The sequence below is a fragment of the Heliangelus exortis genome, chromosome Z (assembly GCF_036169615.1).
Source record: "Heliangelus exortis chromosome Z, bHelExo1.hap1, whole genome shotgun sequence".
In the NCBI taxonomy this organism is placed as follows: domain Eukaryota; kingdom Metazoa; phylum Chordata; class Aves; order Apodiformes; family Trochilidae; genus Heliangelus; species Heliangelus exortis.
In genome coordinates this window covers 2,808,992-2,828,882 of record NC_092454.1, presented here as the reverse complement: position 1 = coordinate 2,828,882, position 19,891 = coordinate 2,808,992, and the positions used below count along the sequence as shown (strand labels likewise).

At 49.0% G+C, this 19,891-nt stretch overlaps 1 protein-coding gene across 3 annotated transcripts in view; it reads right to left on the bottom strand.

Annotated features, from left to right (window-relative positions):
* The window catches only part of ZBTB7C (zinc finger and BTB domain containing 7C), a 171,309-nt gene that overhangs the window by 72,230 nt on the left and 79,188 nt on the right, over positions 1-19,891 (bottom strand). For all 3 annotated transcript variants that reach the window (XM_071730707.1, XM_071730708.1, XM_071730709.1), the window contains one exon: positions 8,926-8,986. The gene's annotated coding sequence lies outside the window, so the exon portion shown is untranslated. The remainder of the gene's footprint in view (positions 1-8,925; positions 8,987-19,891) is intronic.

Below are 19,891 nucleotides of genomic sequence, written 5' to 3'. Positions count from 1 at the left end.
GATGGATCCCTACCTCTCTGCTGCCATCAGAGTGACCTCAGCCCACACCATGGCAAGCTCAATGCTGAGGCTGATGTCCTTGCTCCCTCTTTTCCTGTGTTCCCTGCAGGGGAGCTGGAGCACTGCCTTGCTGGAGAATGCACAGGGTCCAAATGGGTCACCTGCAAGGACACCCATCCTTCCCTGGCTGGTCACTCAAAACCTGCTGCACCCCAACACGAGTTAAATTCTGACCAAGCTGACAAACCCAGAAGATCATTCCAAACTGCAGTTGCTTCACATTCAGCTTGTTTCAGCCTGTGACCCTCTTGGCAGGATCTCCCTTCAGCTCAGCAGCTCCAAACAAGAGCTGACAGAGCTTCAAAACCTTTTGAACCAGCACTTGGGTCCTCTGGGGACTGAGGAGGGGAGGATTTCTCTTAACACTGTGCAAGCTCTCCAGCTCTGACAGCCCTGCCTGGGAGGGCACCAGCACCTCCTTCCCTCCATCCAGCAGCATGGAAGGTCACCAGAGATGGTGCACTTGTCACCAGGAATAAAGCACCACAGGGAGGTTGTGTCACATCTTCTTTCCAGGAGGATGGAGGCAGCTGAAGGCAGTGAAAAAGCTGCCCTGAGGCTTTTGGTGGGGGGTGGAGGTGTTGGGGTTTGGATCTGACCTGGAGAAATGAGAAGAAACCCAGAGCAGCAAGGAGACAAACTCCTCCTAAATGGCCCTGGCCTGGAGAGAGCCTCAGGGGACACCCAGGGCAGGTGGAACCTTCACACTGATGTGTCAACCCATCCAACCCCAGTGTCTCCTCAAGAGAAGTCACTCCCTAACCACACAGATCGGAGAGGGACAGCTTTCCAGTCAAGCTAAATAAATCCTTTCCCTTTGCCCCCTCTGACAGCACATCCTGGCCAGAGCTATTCTGAGACAAGAGCCACCAGCAGACCTGTGGGGACAGGGCTCCAGCTCAGGAGAGGGTGGATGATCCCCTGTGCTGCTGAGATGTTCCAGATCTCCCAGAGTTGCCACCCTTTTACTACCCTTAACTACCAGATACCAGATTCATTATCAGGTTAACTATCAGGGTGATACCAGAGATTTTTATTTCTGCAACACACAGCAAACCAGAAAAAAGGGTGACAGCAAAGGTGCAAACAAAGAAGCAAACATCATCTGATCTCTGAAGAAGAAACCAGGGCCACCAGCAATCCCTGCCTGCTTACCCAGCTCTACAATGTCCCTGAAACCCAAGGATGGACCAGACACCCCTTGCATGAGTTCTCCAATGTCCTTGAAACCCAAGGGTGGACCAGACTTGCATGGGATGTTCTCCAATGTCCCTGAAACCCAAAGATAGGCCAGACACCCCTTGCATGAGAGGTTCTCCAATGCCCCTGAAACCCAAGGAGGGACCAGACACCCCTTGCATGAGTTCTCCAATGTCCCTGAAACCCAAGGATAGACCAGACTTGCATGAGAGGTTCTCCAATGTCCCTGAAACCCAAGGAGGGACCAGACCCCCCCTGCATGAGAGGTTCTCCAGAAGGAAAAGACCATGTCCTTCCATGCTCCACTTAAAGACCCAGAGAGCAAACTGCACCACCAACCCAGCAACCATCAGTTCTGTGTCACCTCACCACAAGAGATGACCCAGACCAAGCTCTTCCTCCTGCCTCTGCTGATGCACGTATTTCAGGATGACCCTCCTCAAGTTCAAGGAGTTATCCAAAGGGTCACCAAGCCAGATGTTGCTGCCTTTGGAACAGCTGGATTGGCAGGAGAGGGCAGGCAGGAAGGTGCAGGCAAGGGTCTGATGACACTGAAGGGCTGGAGAGCCCACATCTGGCTCCTCTCTGCTCCATGTTTAAATGGAGATCAAGCCTCACCAACCACAAGGTGACCCTTAGCACGAGCAGAACCATCTCTGCCCACCCAGGTGCTCCCAGAGCTGCATCAACAATTAAAGGGAAGCAATAAAAATTAAAAAGAGAAGTGATGTGGATCATAAAACCCAAGCAGAAGACTAAAATGTCCCTGGACACCAACACATTCTTCAGGCAGGACATGGACCTCCCCTTGCAGTGCTGCCAAATTCCCTTTCCATGGGAAACTGTCCTCTCCTCTGACTGCTCCTCCAGCAGGAGATGGGCAGCAGAAAGGTTGGAACTGGTGTGTCACCCCCTGTACACCAATTTATCTGCCTCATCTCCTAACTTGTCTTTGTGGCTTGAGACCATCATCACAGAATAACTTGGGCTGGGAGGGAGCCTCAAAGGTCATCCAGTTCACCCCACAAACACACACACACAGTCAGCAGGGACATCTGCAACTGGATCAGGTTGCTCAGAGCCCCATCCAAGCTGACCTGGAATGGTTCCAGGGATGGGGCATCTCCCACCTCTGTAGTAACTGGAATAACTGAACCCAACCTAATCAGGCTGCTGGGATGAGTCCAAAAAGCATTTTCCTAAAAACTCTCCATCCCTCAGCCTGATAACTCCAGGCCATCCTCCCCCATTCCAACATCCTATCATCCTCCCACCTCAGAAGGTCCCACGGATAAACAGCAGCCCCAGCACCAGGTTTTTGATGGGGGGGGAGGTGTCCAGTTTTGATTCATTTGGATGCAAAGCTGTGATTTTAATCACCCCTAGGACTGGGGGGGGATGACACACACAGCCTCCCCACTGCCCCTCATCTCCATCCCCCCATCCCTGTCCAGCTCAGGTCACTCATTAACATCTCCTCCTTCTTGTAAATATTGCCTCAGCACTCCTGCCTGCCCTCCTGCCCTCAATTAATTGTGGCCTGGGGGAGAAGAAAGTAAAAAAAGCACAGAAATTTAACTGTTTCTCCACCAGATTGTAAAATATAGAGCTCAAAGTACAGAGCACAGGCTGTGGGAACAGAAATGGGCAAGGCAAGGAGGAAAGTAGAACCCTTCCTGCCCCAGCACCCTCATGGGTGCTCATCTGTCCTCATCTCCCACCATTTTGTGGGGTTTGGAGAAATTCTGAATGCCACAGGGTTTGATTCCCAAAGGAAAAAACTGCTCTGGAGCAGCTTATCCCAGTGAGGAATAACTCCTTTCCACTGAATCCCATGCTCCTGGAGCCATCAGTCCAGCCCCACTGGTCCCAACTGGGTGGACCTCCCCTCACCCACATTAGGACTTGACCCTGCATCTTGAGATACAAGGCAGAAGATGAACCCAGAGATGCTCTGCAGCTCCCAAGTCCCACAGGAGACTTGTTGGATGTGGAGACCATCCCATGAGGAACCACTGCATCAAAGAAACCAAGTGATGGAGCCTTGTTGGCTATGGAAACCACCACATGAGGAACCACTGAATCTAAGAAACCAAATGATGGAGCTTTGTTGGCTATGGAGACCTTGCTGGCTATGGAGAGACCCCAGTATCAGGAACTGCATCTAAGAAACCAAATTCTGGCAAGAAACACCTCAGGCTCTGAACAGCAGCTTCAGCATGCCTGATGACACCAGAAACACAACCAGTACCTTCAGCATGGTACCAGGGTCCCAGCTCCTCTTGTCACCAACAGAGCAGTCCCACCTCTGCCCAAAGGTGGTTTATGGTGGAGCAGAAGCAAAGGCCACACAAATAAATTGATTTGGGTTTGGTTTTTTCTTTCCTAAGACATCTAAACTCCACGAGCCTCAGTGCCTCAGCATCCTGCAAGCAATTCTTTCAGGAGGAAGGAACAAAAGGCTGTGGTGGGGAGGGGAACCTGAGGGGTTCCTGAGCTTCATTTGAGACCTGGTGTTTGCAGCACAGGCTGCATTTCATCTTTTCATAACTAACTCTTACCAGGCAACATCACACAAAAAAAGAGCATTTCAAGGCAGAAAAGTTGGTCTCCAAAAGTAATTTGTTTTTGGTTTTTATTCCCTTCCATCTTTTGTTAGCAGCTCATCCAGGGAGCTGAATCCAGCGGAGGTGAGACAGTGCGACGCTCACTCCTCAATTAGTTTCCAGGCACTTGGGATGCTTTATTATTCATTTCCACCAAATATTAGGTAATGCCTTTAGAAGTCCAGACGAAGGGTCTTTGATGCATTGTGGAACTTGAAAGTTAAAGGTCTGAAGCAGCTCTGCTTTCAAGCCCTGCCTTTTATCAAGCAGGTTCTGTTCCGCGCGCTGTAATGCGCACAATGGCTTGAGAGTCTTGACCTGCTTCGTGTCTGATGGATTGAAATCTCAGATGCAGGGGATAAAACAGCCCTTCCTAGCAATCCAGCTTAAACACTCAACAGCTCTATTCAAGGCAAATATTACCCAGGGGTCTGCCATGCCACTGAAAAGCTGCAAAAAAAAAAAAATTGGCTCCGGAGATGCTTGACCAATTCAGCGGCGAGAAACGACCCCGCTACATTAACTCCTCTTTTTCATTTCACCCCGGGAGAGCTGAGGTCTGGAGGTAACCACAGCAGGAGGAAAGAGCTGGTTGAAGCCAGATTGGTTTTCTTTATATAAAGTATTTTTTTTTCTATGTGTGTGTGTGACCATGAATGTCATTATGCAGATCTGCAAAAGAGGGAAAGTAACGGCATCAGAGCACGGGCGCAGAAATCGAGTAGGTTTTTGTCTTATGGTTAACTGGGGGCTCTCATATGTGCTGGAGAAGTAAAATTTGTAGCCTTTAAGGCACTGGGAACATCTCAGATAAGCAGGTCTCTGCCTCTGGGGAAGGTACTTTGCCTACAAGCAAGCTGAGGTAGGGCTTTTTGCATGGGCGTGTAGCAAGAGGACAAAGAGCAGTGGTTGAAAACTTGAAGAGGTGAAATTTCGGATAGACATTAGGAAAAAATTCTTTCCTGTGAGGCTGGTGAGACACTGGAACAGGTTGCCCAAGGAGGTTGTGGCTGCCCCATCCCTGGCAGTGTCTCGGGTCAGGTTGGATGGGGCTTGGAGCAACCTGGGCTGGTGGGAGGTGTCCCTGCCCATGGAAAGGGGTTGGGAATGGAGGAGCTTTAAGGTCCCTTCCAACCCAAACCATTCCATGATTGTCTGGTACGTGGACTTTGGTCACGTCACTTTATACCACCCAGCATCGGTCTCCTCCACGTGTTAACCAGAATTAATAGCTCCTCTTCCATAATAATTCACTTTTTTTGCCTTTTTCTTTCCTGTTGACACACTGAGCTCGCTATTTCAGAGGTGGCCCCTGCCCAAAAATATGTAGGAGCCAGGACAATGATGTCAAGTCAAACTTATTCTTCCAAAAGCAAACACAATTCACTACAAAATTAAATGGTTTTGTCCTTCAGACATTGCACTGACATGTACAAAAGTACCAGGGCTGCTATTTTAGGATATTAATCTCCTCTTATCAACCTCCTCTTGACAGGTTAGAACCAGGGAAAGATGTTTCAAAGGGCGATCTTGACATTCACAGGTAAATAAAATTCAGTATAAGGCCTGAGGAGCTCATACATGAGTTGAAGCTGCTGGAATTTGCCCTCCATGGCTTACACCCTGGAAGCAAAAGATGTCTGTAGGATGAGGAATGTTCTGACTAGGTGGGGAGATGTTTATAAGAGAGAGAGGTCCTTTTTTTAATGACTTTTTTTTATGAACTCTCGCTTACCCCATAGCTATGCCCTGGTATGCCTGCAATCCCAGCCTGCCAGCTGAAAACATCCCTCAGTCTTGATAACCCCAAGGTTTCACCATGAAAACCATTTCTTAAGCTCAATAAAAAGGCAGAAGCTGCTTTTGCATGATTTCTCCTGACATTGGCAAAACATCCAACAGCAGCTCCAGAGCCTGTAAAGAGGGGGGACACGTGAGACTGCAGCTCCTGATTCCAGCAGGATCAGCTCAAAAAGTAAATCTGACCCACAAAAAGCCAAGCTGACCCACAGGGATCATCTCTCACATCCCATCTACCTCCTCCAGGATGCTGCAGAGCTCAGGAGGTGAAGCTGAGCTTGGTTGCCAAAGGTGCTGAGCATCTCTCCCATCACTGAGACAGCGGTGGCAGCGCCAGGTTATCAAAAATAATATGAGAAAATCTCAGCTCTCACATTACCCATCTGCTCAGGAAGCTTTTGAGGACCCTTCTTAAGCATCCTAATTAAAATGCCATCAAGGCAGCCAAGGTTTTTGCCCTCTGTGTGAGTGGTGTGGTGCTGGAGGAGAGCTGACAGATCATTATTTTGAGTCCTAGAAATTCTCCGAGGCGATAAAGAAAACTCCACCAGGGTGATGGTTTATCAGTTTGCAGGTTGGGGAAAAAAAAAAAACCTCTTTCAGTTGAGATAAGGGTTCTATTTCTTTCTGGCAAATGAGGGTTGATTTTTTTTTTTTGGCAGAAGTGGATCCCAGGATAAGGATGGGACCCATTGCTTCCCAGTTAATTGAAAGATGCTGTGGGAGCTGAGGGGAGCATCTGAGCAAACCAAAAGGAACCCAAAGCTGCTCCTTTGAGAGAGAGAGGAAGGGAAAAAAAAAAAAAAAAAAAAAAAAAAAAAGGAACTAAACAGCAGGAGAAACAAAATGTATTTGTAAACACCAGGCAGAGTTGACATGAGATGATAATGGAGCCTGACAGATAATTCACAGGATTATGAGAGACCCTCCAACTCAAATCTGCTGACGAGCCAATTATTTAATGCTCAGGATGATGCAAATGGATATTTAACACCCTGAATCACTCCAGGATTGCAGGAGCTCAAGGGACCAAATCCCTCGCTGGTGTAAATCAGGAAAGCCAGTCTTATCAAACCCCCAGTGTTCCAGTTCCTCATCTATTCCCTCATCTATTCTCCAGAGAAGCTGTGGCTGCCCCATCCCTGGCAGTGTCTCAGGTCAGGTTGGATGGGGCTTGGAGCAACCTGGGCTGGTGGGAGGTGTCCCTGCCCATGGATAAAATTTGGAACTGAATGAGCTTTAAGGTCCCTTTCTATTTGATTATATGATCTATCATATCTATTTGATGATATGATCTCCACCAGGGGCTTGGGTGGGTAAAAGGGCTCCCAGGGGAGAGTGGGACATGGTCCAACACCTCAGGGCTGGTGATAGTGCCTGGTGAACTTCTAGGTCCCCTTGTTTACAGATGAGGGGGTTGCTGCTCCTGGGAAGATAAGCTGAATTTATTTTCTAGCTGACTGCAGAGAGGCAGCAGGAAGGGAGTGGGAGAGACAGAGAGGTGTTTGGCCTCTGCTCCCAGCCCTGATTAAACTTGTTTTGGAGTCACCAATGATCCCTGGGAACAAAGCATCACCTTCTCAGTCTTGTCTGCTCGGAGGGGTCACAGCATCTTCCCTGCCCACCTTGCCAGGAGGTAACCTTGAAAATACAACATCCCCTCACCTGGGCTCCCCTTGCAGCCAGAGGGGAGGAACAGGCTTCTAGGTGGATGTTCAAACTAGAGCAGAAGTAACGTGGGGTAAAAAAACCCTCATTCACTATGAAGAGACTTTACACAGCTAAATGGGGCCAACAACAAAGCTGAAGAGGGACTTTGGACAAGGGCATGGAGTGATGGGACGTGGCTTTAAACTGGAAGAGGGGAAATTTAGATTGGGCATTAGGAGGAAATTTTCTGGTGTGAGGGTGCTGAGCCCCTGTGCCAGGTTTCCCAGAGAAGCTGTGGCTGCCCCATCCCTGGCAGTGTCTCAGGTCAGGTTGGATGGGGCTTGGAGCAACCTGGGCTGGTGGGAGGTGTCCCTGCCCATGGAAAGGGGTTGGGAATGGATCAGCTTTAAGATCCCTTCCCAACCCAACCCATTCTATGACTCTACGAAATGTCTGAAGAAGAGTCCTTCCCAAAGCTCCTTCTCATCTCTGCCTGGGTCATCTTCTCCCTTCATCTAAGCTAAACTCCATGACACAAGGAGCTGAGCTAAGTCTTAAAATCCACACCTCCCCATGACCTCCACACCATCACTGCTGCTCCTGCCTGTCCACAGAGTCCAGGCTTCAGCAGAGACCTAAGCACACGTACAAGGAAGAAATTCTTTATTCTGAGGGTGGTGAGACCCTGGCCCAGGTTTCCCAGAGAGGTGGGAGATGCCCCATCCCTGGAATCATTCCAGGTCAGGTTGGATGGGGCTCTGAGCAACCTGATCTAATTACACTTGTCCCTTCTGACTGCAGGGGGGTTGGACTAAGTGGCATCTAAAGGTCCCTTCCCACCCAAACCATTCTGTGATCCTATAACACAGCACTCAGGTGCTCCTCAGCACCCCTAACACATCCAGGGAATTGGGGTTTTGGTCCATGAGGGATGGGGAGCCATGGGGAATGACTCTGCCAAGGGTTGGTCAGTGCAAATCAGAAGATGGTGTAAAAAGAGCACCCTACACCTGGTGCAAGGCAAGATAACTCAGCTTAGCATCATCAACCCTGGCACGTCCAAACCAGCTTAGAGGATAAAAAACAGGATGTTCATTTGTTCTTCCTCTTTGAGACCTCCAGGCAAACACCCAAAGCCACAGCCTCCTGTGTGACAGCTGCAGAAAACAGATCTGGAGAGGACCTTGAAATGTCACCCAGGTCATGGGACTGGGTCTGCAACGGGGCCAAGCACAACAAAAGCCAGAAACACTCCAAGCATCAACAAATATTGTCCCTCAGAGTAGTCCCAGGCAGCTGCCAGTGGATTTATCTACTGTCTGCTCTTTTCCAGCACTGAGAACACAAACACTCCTGAGAGCATCATCGATGGATTTACAGGAGCAATGAGCAGTTTGGTTGCTGAGAACAAGAGCCAACCATGGTGGTGATCAAGCTGCTCCATCAACACTACAAACTACCTCTTCTCTTGCAGGAGTCCCCAGGAACTGAAGAGCAGGATGAGACCCCCAAGACCCCCAAAAGACATCAAGACAGCCACTTTGTAGTCCTCAGTGCACCAGTTGTCCCCACAGAGCCACCAGCTCAGGACACCCGAACGCGTACTCACCGGTACCCTGGGTTTTGTTTCAAATCTCTGGTGATGCTCCCTTTGCTCCTCTGACCATCTCCTAAGGAACAAAAGAGAGGGGGGAAAAAAGGAGATTAAAAACCTTCATCAGATTCAGAACTGAGCTCTTGGGTAAGAAGAGGCAGCTCTGGAGAAGCCTTCTGCTGAAATGATGAGAAACTATCGACCCAGGGCTGGTCCTGCTCTCCATTTTTCCATGGTAAGCTCAGCCATTTCCTACCATCCATTTCTTATGGTAAGCTCATGGTAAGCTCAGCCATTTCCCTGCTCTTCTCCCTCAGAAAATCACCAAGCAACATGGTGCCATAGAGGTGCAAACACACCCCATCTTCCTGTTGTATCACATCTCCTCCTCTGACAGCTGGCACATGAACAGTCCAGAAATGGATCCTGTCAAAGCAGTGTTGGCTGCTTCACCCATCCCATCCCATCCCATCCCATCCCATCCCATCCCATCCCATCCCATCCCATCCCATCCCATCCCTTTCCCCCTCCCACCTCAAGGTGCCATCTTGCTCCTTTTGGGATTATTGGTTTCCTGTGTCTCCTTACACCCATAGTTTGGTTGTCAGTAGCTGGGTGGCACTCACAGTGGTACCCACAACAACCCCACGTCCCACACGTGATGGGGTGAAGAGGGGTATGGTCTAGGACCAGCATCCTCCCACCTCTGCCTCTGCAAGTCCTCTACTATTCTTAGAGTGGGAAAAACTTGGGTAAAATGAAGTTCTACAGAAGTTCTTGGGCATCACTTTGCCCTAGCAAATCATGGAATCATAGAATGGTTTGGGTTGGAATGGGCCTTAAAGTTCATCTATTCCCAAGCCCTTTCCATGGTCAGGGACACCTCCCACCAGCCCAGGTTGCTCCAAGCCCCATCCAACCTGACCTGAGACACTGCCAGGGATGGGGCAGCCACAGCTTCTCTGGGAAACCTGGCACAGGGGCTCAGCACCCTCACAACAAACAATTCCTTCCTAAAATCTCATCTCAATCTCCTTTGTTTCAGTTTGAAACCATCTTGCCTCATCCCATCACTCCATGCCCTTGTCAGGAGTCCCTCCCAGCTTTCCTCTGGAGCCCCTTCAGGCACTGGAATAATGGAGACAGTGGCCTCACATTTCCAAACAGGGACCTGACTTTTCCACTCAGGAAATGTCATGTAGGACTGTCACAAGCACATCACAGAATTAACAAGGTTGAAGGAGACCTCTAGAGATTTGGGTTTGGGTTGTCCCCAGAATGGCACCACCAGCTGACACCTGCCCTTAAATCTGGCCTTCTACCTGAGCTGAGAAAAAGGGGTTCCATTCACCTCTACCCTGGGCAGCCTGGGCCAGGCCCTGACAACCCTTGCCAGGGAGAAATTCTTCCCAAGCTCCAATCTAAACCTCCAGCTCAATTCCTCTTCTCCCATCCCTTGTTGCCTGGGAGCAGAGCCCGACCCCCCCTGGCTCCAACCTCCTCTCAGGGGGTTGCAGAGAGCCAGAAGCTCTCCCCTCAGCCTCCTTTGCTCCAGGATCAACACCCCCAGCTCCCTCAGCTGCTCCTCACAACTTCTCCAGAACCTTCTCCTTCTGCTCCAGACCCTTCCCCAGCTCTGTTGCCCTGACACAAGCCAGGATGCTGGTGGCCTTCTTGGCCACCTGGGCACCCCCTGGCTCCTGTTCAGCTGAATCAACCAACACCCCCAGCTCCTTTCCCTCTGGGCGCTTCCCAGCCCCAAGCCTGGAGCATTGCCTGGGGTTGGGGTCACCCAAGTGCAGGACCCAACACTTGGTCTTGCTGAACCTCATACAATTGTCCCTATCCCATCATTCCAGCCTGTCCAGGTCTCTCTGTAGATCCTCCCTACCCTCAGGCAGATCAACACTGCCTCCCAGTTTGCTGTCACCTGCAAAGTGACACCGTGTGTTCCTCGTGCCACGGGTGTGCTTAATCCCATCATCCAGAAGATAATTCCTGTGCGTGCACACTCAAGGAAAAAATCAAAACCAGAGCAGGTAACCTCTGTGGTGCCCTGTATCCTTCCTTTTCATGCTCCTACAGCCACCAGGGGAAGGATACTTAGGCATCAAGCAATGCTCAGAGCAGAGCAGAGGACAGGGTGGCCACAGCTCATGTAACTCAAGCCACGCAGGTTGCCCAAACTCCAAGGGCACCATCAGCCCCAAAAAGGGGGACTTTTCCACAGCTAATGAATCCACCTGCTTTTGAGAGCACCCAGCTGCTCTGACCTTATGTACAACCTCCTTCCTTAACCCTGCCCCCAGTTCAGATCATAAGCTGATAAGAAACCATCCCCTCTGAGGACAAATGGCTCATTTGTCACTCAGTAGCCAGAAGTTATCAGCAAGGGGCCAAAGATCTTAACATAGCCCACTGTCAACATGCCCACCTGGGTGAGCACCTTCATTTTAGGCAAAATTCCCAGGGAAGGCTGCAAAAGTCCCACAGTGCCCTGGCTTCATGCTGGACTATGCTCCTCATCTCTGCTAAGGTTGATGTTCAACCTTCTCCCAACATCAAGGCTCCCTTGAGCAGCTTTAACTTCTACTTAAAGTTGTCTCCTTCTCTCCAGAGGCAGAGCCCTGGCTTGTGGCTTCTCCCTGTGGCAAGGGGAACTCAAGAACACAACATTTTGTGACTCAAGATATGAAAAAAATCACTGATGGAGGCTCAGGAGAATCCTTATGGAATGAGGATATAAATGGAAGTTTTGGGGCTAAGCAAAGGCTGCACCTGGCCCAGGGCAGGGCTGGAGTCCCCATCATTCCTGGAGGGATTTCCAAGCCCTGGAGATGTGGTGCTGAGGGCCATGGGGCAGGGGTGGCTTTGGCAGTGCTGGGTTAAGGGTTGGACTTGATGATCTTCAAGATCTTTTGCAAGCAAAATGTTTCATGAAGAGAGAAAAAATGTTTCCATGGGTTAAGGGTTGGATTCAATGACTTTCAAGATCTCTTCCTAGCAAAATGTTTCTATGAAGAGAGGCTAAAGAACCTCTGAACTACCATACTCGTGGTCCACCCTTTGAGCCAGCAGCCAGGGAGGATGCTCTGGTGCCCTTGCAGCATTTTCCAAAATAGGCTGTGCATGCCTGAGAGCAGCCCAGACTTCATTCTCCCCATCCCAAAACACAGGCAGGATGGAAAGCCACAAAGCAGCCAGGCTTGCCTGTGGCTTTCCCCCCTCAGCCACGAAGTCCCTTTTAGCTTCTTGGGGTGGTTTCTTGATGAACCCAACACACCCTCAAGGATATGACGTGAAGGTTTCTAATTACCCTTCTTGAATACATCACCAAGATGCCACATCAGCTCACTTTTAAGCCTCTTCCTCCCACTGCCTGGCTCTGGGAGAGGAGTTTCTGTCCCTCTTTAGCACACTGAGCTCTCCATCCCTTGGCTGGGCTGAGCCTGGAAGGATCATTCCCAAGCAGCCTGGTGATGGAGCTGCTTGTTCAGGGTTTTTAGTCAAACCCACATGAAGAAACAGCCTTTCTCCAAGGTGTCTACACTCACATCCTCCCAATGGACCATGTTCTGAGGAGTCCATCCATGCCCTGGCTCTGACCAGCCAGAACTTAAGCATCTCAGTTTAGGTGCCCACCTTCAAATGCTGGATTTATTTTGCCTAAACTTGGGTTCCCATCATCATCAAGTTAGACTCCCTAAGCTACCCAGGACTTGTGGGTGGCTTTTGAGGATACAAACCTCAAGGACCCAAGAGGGATTTCCATCCCTCTTGACTGGCAGCTGGGGACCAAGCAGTATCACAGAACCAGAGGTTGGAAGGGACCTCAGGGATCATCTGGTCCAACCTTTCTTGGCAAAAGGACAACATGTCTTGGGGTAAAACCAGGCACTTTTGTCTGAATCATGACCTGGCTCTCTTTCTGAAGTCCATGGGAGTACAGTCAGCACAATCTGGGGTGTCTGCAAGGGCTATTTGGTTACTATCTCCTTTGGGGTGTGAAATACCTTCCAGACTCCATTAACCAAACATCTACTGCCTGTAACAGAAGATTAAGCACCAACTTCATAGAATCATCCAACCATTTTGCTTGGAAAACACCTTAAAGATCATCCAGGCCAACCCTCAACCCAGCACTGCCAAGGCCACCACTGCCCCATGGCCCTCAGCACAGCTTTAAAATCCCTCCAAGAATGGGGACTCCACCCCCGCCCTGGGCAGCTTGTCCATATTTTTTTTAATCTTGTTTCATATTTTCATCTTATTCCATATGTTCATCTTCCACTGGAGGCCACCTACACCTCCTGGCCCAAGTTTCAACGTATCCAAAATAAAACCTATTTGCCCCAAAAGATGATGTCCTCCAGCTCTGCACTCTTAGGCCCCTGCTGTGATGTGTGGCCCAATCCTGGCACATCAACACTTCCAGGATGGTTCCAATGTCTGTGTGCCTCCTGATCAGGATCACTGAAGAGGACAAATGGGACAAAGAAAGGGGAAGGAAGTGCAAACGTGTCGTGAGCCATTCACCAAATGGAATTTGCTCTCTAGGTTTCAAACAGTCTTCAAGGTTGCTTCCAAAGTGCTGGTTGCCAGCCCTCTGTTAATCTGGAAAGCAGATGCTGCTTCAGCACCTTCAATAAATCCCCTTCAAATATTACTTTAAAATGCCCAGGACTTTGGCAATTATTATTTTTTTCTTCTTCTTCTTTTCTTTCTTTTTTCATCTTCTTGGTATCTCTGAAACCCAAACGTCATAAAACACCTTTGATGGGCTTCAGCTTTTACCAAACAAGTGTAAACCTCACATCTCTCCTCATGCCCTGGTGACCCCAGGCTCCTCCTGAAGGACTCTGCTCATTTCCTTCATATGCTCTGAAGAGTCTTTGACCTCACCAGATGCATTAAGGGATCAGGAAGGTGCCAGAACTGTTCTCTAGCAGGATTTAAAATGGGAAAAAAAAAAAAAAAAACAAACCCAAAAACCTGACCACAGTGCACTGGAACCTGTAGAGCAACCATTGCATGGTAGAACACCAGACCACACAACATCAGGTGTGCAAAACCCATGCCATGGTGTCTTTTGAGGGTAATTCCCCTTCCAGACATTTGGTTTTCTGTTGGGAAATGGAAATCCATGGTGGGAAGGGGACACTCAGGGTCATGAACCCCTCGTGTAGCTACAGAAAAACACTGCTTAGCTAGACAGGGCTCACCAGCTAAAGTCCATCAGCAAAGGAGAGAAGCTACAGTAGAATCTGACTGATCTCAGCTTGATATCAACCTCAGGAGAAAAGAAACCACACCACTGGAATTGTGCCTGTTGGACTCCACTGATGGTGAAGGCAGCTCAGGCAATTAGGGAGGAGGTGGCAACTCTTCCCAGCATCCAAACATGGACAGATGAATCCCACCTCCCCCCCAGAAAACGTGCTGCTCAGCCAAAAACCTCATTTTGATCAACCAAAAGAACAAGTTTCAGAGCCTTGCTAGAAGCCTGTGTTGCCTTGGCTAGGGCAGTGCCCTGGAGAAGTCACTTATGTCCCTGCAAAAAAATCCCACCTGACAAAAAAAATCTCCACGACTGACCTGGAATTTTTGTCTGTGGATAAAGGGTGCTCTGGCTGGTGATGGTGTCACCATGGGCTGATGGTGGCAGCACCCATGGGAGATGCCAGCAGGACACAGAGCTCTCCTTGCTGGAGCAGGGTTTGCCCAGGGATTGTGTCTTTCAGCCAAAAAATGCCCTGAGACAGCTCATCCCTCCCAACCTGGGGAGAAATGAGTTCATGGATGGTGCCCAGGAGGAGGAGGAGTGGCCTGGCTGTGTCTTTGGGCTGACATCCTTTCCCACCTCCAGCCCTGAATTTTCCTTTTCCTGTGTGAAAATGGAAACAATGACGCCGGATGGGGCTGGAAAGGGCTTTGAAATCTAGAGATGAAAAGTGGTAGATAAGATTATTCTAGTAGATTATTTCACAGGGTTATTCTAATAAAGGAGGGAAAGTCAGTAAAGGGGGAAACCCCCTCCCCCCCCCAAAAAAAAAGAAAAAGTCCATAAATTACATAAAACAAATACATTAAAAAAAAAACAACAAAAAAACAATCCTCTGAGAAGCAGCTGCTTCATTCCTTACTGTTGAGAGCATCAGTGTAAGAGGGGAAATTACCACCTTCTCTTCTCCAAGACATCACACCAACTTCCCTTCAGACACTTTTAATGTCCCCTGACTGCAAAGTCAATTTCAAATTTACCATAAACCACAGAATCTCATAAACTTTCCAACCCAAATCACACACGCTCAGGGCTTTCACCCAGAACAAATGCATGGAACCTCATGTTGCCCTCCAAGGCAGATATCTGATACCTGGTGTGAAGAGAAGATGGGAGAGCAAACCAGAGCATCACTTGTCCTGGACAGTTCAGTCAAAAAGAAAAAAAAAGTCAGGTTGAAAAATAAGCTGGCAAATGGCTCTCTTGGAAGCACCCTCAGATCTTCAGGAGACAGCTCATCCCATGGAGCAGAAAATGAGAAGGTCAATATGAACCAAAAATGAGCACTGGCAGCCCAGAAACCAGCCCTGTCCTGGGCTGCATCCCCAGCAGGGTCAGGGAGGGGATTGTCCCCCTCTGCTCCACTCTGGGGAGACCCCCCTGGGGTGCTGGGTCCAGTTCTGGGGTCCCCAACCCCAGAAGGAGATGGAGCTGTTGGAGTGAGTCCAGAGGAGGCCCTGGAGATGCTGGGAGGGCTGGAGCAGCTCTGGAGCCAGGCTGAGAGAGTTGGGGTTGTTCAGGCTGGAGAAGAGAAGGCTGCAGGGAGACCTTAGAGCACCTTCCAGTGCCTGAAGGGGCTCCAGGAAAGCTGGGGAGGGACTGGGGACAAGGGCAGGGAGGGATGGGATGAGGGGGAAGGGTTCTAAACTGAAACAGGGGAGATTTAGGTAAGACATTAGGAAGAAATTCTTGAATTTGAGGGTGCTGAGCCCCTGTGCCAGGTTTCCCAGAGAAGCTGTGGCTGCCCCATCCCTGGCAGTGTCTCAGGGGTTGGGAATGGGTGATGTCCAATGTTCCTTCCAACCCAAACCCTTTGATTGGTTCTCCAATTCCATATCCAAACACAAAGTGACCTTGGGTCTGGTGTCCTCAAGGTGGGACCAGCACCCTGTTCTGAGCCAACCTCCCTCCTTGCATTGGGACATACTTCAAATTCAGTTGGGTTTTGAGCATCTTTGCAGGCTCTGATGCAACCCCCTGAGTCAACTCCCTGTACCTGGGTTTCCTCCAGAGATTTAAGCCCATGTAGATCCTTCAGAGAAGATAATCTGAGTTTTTACTGAAGGGAAGCAGCATGCAGCAACAGCCATGCTGGGAGTTGATTATTCATGGGTTCCGCTCATGAGCTGATGAGGGAGAATTCATTAAGCTCCAAACACACAGCAAAACAAACAAAATCATTTTCCTTCTGGTAACAGTGCTGTCGCTGGGGCAGAAAACCCATCTCTCTGAAGGGGTCCAAAAGAATGAGGTCAAAGCAGGAGAAAAAGCTGCATATTCCAAGGTTCACTTGCCCAACATCCATTAGGACTTCTCTCTGAATTTCTACCATACTCGACCCCATAAACACTGGCTTCAAATTCTCCCCACCTTCACCCTCAGCTCCCAACTGGGGGATACACTGAGGCAAAAACTCACTTTTTTGCCATCAGCTGCTTGCATTTGCACCTGACTTCAACTTGCAATGAGATGCTTGAAGAAGCAGCAAGGGTTAAACCCTGCAGAAGGAAGAGGAGAAGGCAGGACCCAGGGATGAAGCAGTTGATCAAAGGGTAGCTCAGAAGTTATTTAAAAATAAACCAGAAAGTAGAACTTCCAGGCAGTTGCTGCTGTAATTACAACGCAGGCAAGGGAGTCGTGGTGCTGTTAAGGTTACTGGATTTTCCTGGCAGCTGTGTTTAATTTATTTAAACATCCAAAGCCATCAGGTCAGATCCCCAGAGCACTTCCAGAGCCCTGGAACAGCCCAGCCAGCCCAGCACTGCAGCAGTGCTGAAGGCAAAACCCAAGTGAAAAAAAAAACCCTGAAGAATCAGAGAATCATGGAATGGTTTGGGTTGGAAGGGACCTTCAAGCTCCTCCATTCCCAAGCCCTTTCCATGGGCAGGGACACCTCCCACCAGCCCAGGTTGCTCCAAGCCCCATCCAACCTGACCTGAGACACTGCCAGGGATGGGGCAGCCACAGCTTCTCTGGGAAACCTGGCACAGGGGCTCAGCACCCTCACAGCAAAGAATTTCTTCCTAATATTTCATCTAAATCCTCCCTCTTTCACTCTGAAACTATTGTGCTTCATCTTGCCACTCCACGCCCTTGCACAAAGTCCCTCTCCAGCTTTCCTGTAGAAGTGAGACAGATCCATGCCATGGCCAACACCAACATTCCTTGCTTTGCCCCTCAACCACAGCAGATTCCAGATGGTTCATCCCTCCTGCTCCTTGAAGGACTCATCTCTTTTCTCCTCACCAGAAGCCTCCTAAGATCAGCAGAGACAGAAATCACTTCATCTCTACTGGTTCTGATGGAGAAGGTACCCAAGAAATTTGGGATCAAGCTCTCAGGAAAGCCCTTTGAATGTCCTTTCCTCTAAGAGAGATTCCCTGTGTGTCCTTCCTTATAAACAAGCAGAGTGTCCCACTTGGATCCCTCTGAGCATCTCCCTGACTTTATCCCAACCTGTTTTCAGATGGGATCTTGGTGGCTTTGTGGAGCCAGACTCCCCTCTGGAACTTTGTTCCCAACCTGCTGAATTGGGGCCACATGATTTGTCAGGAACCTTTCCAAAACACAGGGCTCCAAACTTCAACCTCCTGGACAAGTAAAAACCTTCTAGAGATCTTTTTCTGTTTGGTCTTTGGTCAACTCAACCTTGGCTCAACACTTTCTCCACCAAAGGGAACATCAAGATTTCATCCACTCTTTGTGGCTCCCAACAGCTCAGTTCTAATTCTAAAATTACCATCCTGAGACACTTAATTGCCAAAAAAAAAAAAAAAAAAAAAAAAAAAAGGTGTTAGGTCATGTTTTGCTCCCTGCATGCTACTCTAAGTATTTTCTACACCCACCTCAGAGCCACCCATGGACTGAAGCTCAAATGGAGTCCTGGACAGCTGGACCCTGCCCAGAAAAGTGATGCAGCTGACATCAAAAGGATGAGAGAAGACAAGGACAGAGTGGAATATCCCCTGGGCTCTCTTCTGCACATGAGCCAGATGCAAAGTCATTCCTCCAGAGAACAGGCAAACAAAACACAATAAAGTAAAATGAAAGAAAAGAAAACAAAACAAACAAACAAACAAAAAAAAGGAAATTAAATGAAATGATGAAAAATGAAATGAAATAATAAAGTAAAATAAAATAAACCAAAACAAAATAAAGTAAAATAAAATAAGGGAAAGTAAAACAAAATAATAAAATAAGGCAAAATAAAATAAAGTAAAATAAATAATAGAAAATAATGTGAAGGAGTGGGTTTGTTTCTGGGAACTCTGGAAACACCCAACCCAGTTCCATTCCCCTCTTTGACAAGGACCAACATTTCCCACCACCAGAAGCTCTCCTGAAACCAGCAGCTCCTGGAGTCACTGGGACCTCTTAAGATCCCTCTTCCAACCCAAACTCATCCTTCATGGTTCAGAAAGGCATTGAGGCTTCTTTGCATAATAAACCACAAGGCAGGGACACAGATTTCTGACAGATTCCCTTCCCTCGGAAAGAATTTTTTTTTTTTTTTTTTTTCTGAGCAAATCTCTCCTCCAGATCAATGACATCAGAATCAGCTCAGATAGATCCTCATTCTTGTGTGTGCCCGTGATAAATTCCCACCTCCAGTCCTGATCAAGATTTCTTCTTCTCCTTCTTTCAGGAAATGGGAATTGCTTCCTTCACCTCTATCTCCAAGGAGCTGAGTGATTTTTGCTTCCTATTTCCCACCCTGTTGGGGTTAGGGGTGTTATCTGATGCTGCACAATTGTCACTCCTGGCTGTCATCCTTCTGGTTTTCATTTCACAGAATTACAGAAATGTCACAGTTGGAGAAAACCTTTAAGATCACCACATCCAGCTGCCACCATCCCCAAAATAAGTAAAATATGTGTATCAATATCTGTGTCACCCACTGGAGCACATCCTGCAGTGCCTCACCCACATGGCTTTTCAATCCCTCAGGGCTGGGGACTCCACCACCTCCCTGGGCAGCCCATTCCTACACCTGACTGCTCTCTCAGGCAGGAAATTCATCCTCAGAGCTGGGCTAAACCTCCCCTGGTGCAGCTTCAGCCCATTGCCTCTGCTCCTGGCACTGTGCACTTGAGAGCAGAGCCCAGCACCCACCTCCCTGCAACCTCCTTGAAGGGAGTTGTGCAGAGCCATGAGGGCTCCTCTCAGCCTTCTCCAAACTCAACATTCCCAATTCCCTCAGCTTTTCCTCATTTCCAGACCCTTCCCCAGCTTGGTTGCCCTTCTCTCCAAGTCCCTCCTTGCTTCATGGTACCCTCCAGCTCCCATTTCTTGGGGAGAAGGCAGGATCAGGGCTTGCTTTGCCTTCCTCTTGCCTGATGCCTTCTCTTGAGAGAGGACACAAACACTGGCCTTGCTCCCACCCATCCCACCTCTTCCCACCAGGGAGGTGTAAAACTGCACAGAGATTGTTCCTGTCATTGGGTTGAAAAGCAAAGAGCCCCAGGAGAAGAAGGTTTTGCTGGTCTGACCACTACAGCTCCGGCAACCAGGAGTTCAGTTCCTGAGCTCCTGAAAAGTGAACCAGCTGCCACGGGAAAGGCAGGAGAATCCCTATAAATCCTGTGGGATAACACTGTGATGGATCAGTAGTGGCAGGGCATTAACTTTCACTCTTGAGGAGACACCCAAATGATAACACTCATAGCCATGCCACTCCAGACATCTATCTTGTCACTTGGG